The following is a 2,428-nucleotide window of genomic DNA, read 5'->3' as shown; positions in this document are numbered from 1 at the left end:
CAAAATTTTGCCTTTTCTTAATATTACACATCTAGCTTCTTGTCAACCCATGCTAAAGACCACACATAAGTGAACAAAAGTGAAGACATGATCACTTACTCCCAGGTATATTTGAGGAAAAGAATTTTATTGTAGGCATGAGGAAAAGATCAGAATATGGCCAGCAGAATATACTGGGCCATGACAAGAGAGAGGGAGAGGGAGAGAGAAGAAAAAGTGACAAGAGGGGACCAAGCACCAAGAACAAAGGATCAAACAGGTAACCAAGAGAAGAATCAAGAAGCCAACAGACACATGGGAACCAAGAAAGCACATAGCCAAAATTGCAGAATTATATATAGGAATCAGAAGCTGAAGGAAGAGAAGCATAGCCCAGCCCTTGGGCTGGAGGGGTGTAGGGTAGGGGATAAAGAAGTGTTAGAAGGTACTGAGGGACACTTGTCCCAAGTTTCTTTTGGATTTAAGTATAAGAAATACATACTACTGAGAATAAGATTTTTTAAGACTCACAATTTTATTTTATGTATACCTATGTGGGAGCCTGAAAAATATGTCTCTGTACCATTTGCATACAGGTACCTATAGAAGAGGCCATCTGAACCCCTGAGACTTCAGTTGTACTTGGTGTAAGCTGTCTTATGTGGGTGCTAGGAGTGGAATCAAGGCCCTCTTTAACCAATGAGCCATCTCTTTAGCTCCTGGCATAATCTTTGATTGACTTCTAGTGTTCTTGTTTATTTTTGTTTGTTGGAATTGGTGGTGGTGCTCTCTCTCTCTCTCTCTCTCTCTCTCTCTCTCTCTCTCTCTCTCTCTCTGTGTGTGTGTGTGTGTGTGTATGTGTGTGTGTGTGTGTGTGTGTGTGTGTGTGTGTGTGTGTACGGAAAGACAGAGAATTATTACACTGGAGAAAACATGCTCCTAAACTAGACTGTGAAGAGTAAAATGGAGCTTGTTTATATAGAAAAAAGGACTATGGCCTGTTTCTTCATACTTTCTACTGCATGAGAAGGACACAGTCTTATATGTGTATAGCTTCTATTTCTACCTGACTAACATGAACTGTTGCTTGAGTTTTTGACCTTTGCCATTCTGACTGGTGTAAGGTGGAATCTCAGGCTCATTTTGATTTGCATTTCCCTGATGACTACGGATTTTGAACATTTCTTTAAGTGCATAGTAAAAATGGCCATCTTACCAAAAGCAATCTACAGATTCATTCCAATTCCCATCAAAACTCCAACACAATTTTTTTACAGACATTGAAAGAGCAATTCTCAAGTTCATATGGAAAAACAAAAAACCCAAGACAGCTAAAATAATACTGAGCAATAAAGTAACCTCTGGAGGAATCACCATCCCTGATCTCAAGTTGTACTACAGAGCAATAACATAACAGAGCCACAGGTATTGGTACAGAAACAGACAAGTTGATCAACTGGGAAAGAACCTAAGACCCAGAAATAAACCCACACACCTATGAACACTTGATTTTGTCAAAGAAGTCAAAACTATACACTGGAAAAAGGGAAGCATCATCAACAAATGGTGCTGTTCTGAGTTGATGTCTGCAACTAGATGTCTAACTGTAGAATAATGCAAACTGATCCATATTTATCACCCTGCACAAAGCTCAAGTCCAAGTGCATCAAGGACCTTCATGTAAAACCAGATACACTGAATCTAATAGAAGAGAAAACAGGAAATGATCTTGAACATATTGGCACAGGAGAAATTTTCCTGAACAGAACACCAGTGGCTCAGGCTCTAAGATCAATGATTGATAAATGGAAACTCATGAAACTGAAAAGCTTCTGTGAGGCAAAGGACACTTTCAGTAGGACGACATGGCAGCCTAAAGATTGGGACGAATCTAAACCAACTCTACATTCAACAAAAGACTAGTGTACAAAATATCTAAAAAACCCAAGAAGTTAGACTCCAAAAAACCAAGTAACCCAATTAAAAAATGAGGTATGGGGAGAGACAGGAGAGAGGACCAGGAGAATGAATGGAAATCTGCAGTTTCTGGGGGATGGGGATGGGGCAATCTCTAGGAAGTCCCAGAGATATGGGATAATGGAGGATCCCAGGAGTCAATATGTGTGACCTTAGGTAGAATGCCCAACAGTGGGCATATGTAACCTGATAAGGTAACCTCCAGCAGCCAGACAGTAGAAGGATGGGAACATCAACCCACCTATAAAACTTTCAACCCAAAATTGGTGTTGTCTGAAAGAAATGGAGAGACAAAGATGGGGCAGAGACTGAAGGAATGACCAATGACCAACCGAACTTGGGACCCATTCCATGGGTGGGCACCAATTCCTGTCACTATTAGTGATATTATGCTGTTCTTGCAGACAGGAGCCTAGCATAGCTGTCCTCTGAGAGGCTCCACCCAGTAGCTGACTGAGACAGATGCAGATAT

The 2,428-nt window shown here is 40.8% G+C and overlaps 1 protein-coding gene across 6 annotated transcripts in view; it reads left to right on the top strand.

Moving 5' to 3' along the window:
- Astn2 (astrotactin 2) overlaps nt 1-2,428 on the top strand; it is a 1,002,270-nt gene that overhangs the window by 596,287 nt on the left and 403,555 nt on the right. The window lies entirely within an intron of this gene.

This window comes from Mastomys coucha, unplaced genomic scaffold (genome assembly GCF_008632895.1).
Source record: "Mastomys coucha isolate ucsf_1 unplaced genomic scaffold, UCSF_Mcou_1 pScaffold18, whole genome shotgun sequence".
Lineage (NCBI taxonomy): Eukaryota > Metazoa > Chordata > Mammalia > Rodentia > Muridae > Mastomys > Mastomys coucha.
Note: the sequence above shows the minus strand (reverse complement) of the source record. Positions and strands in the feature narration are given on the sequence as shown.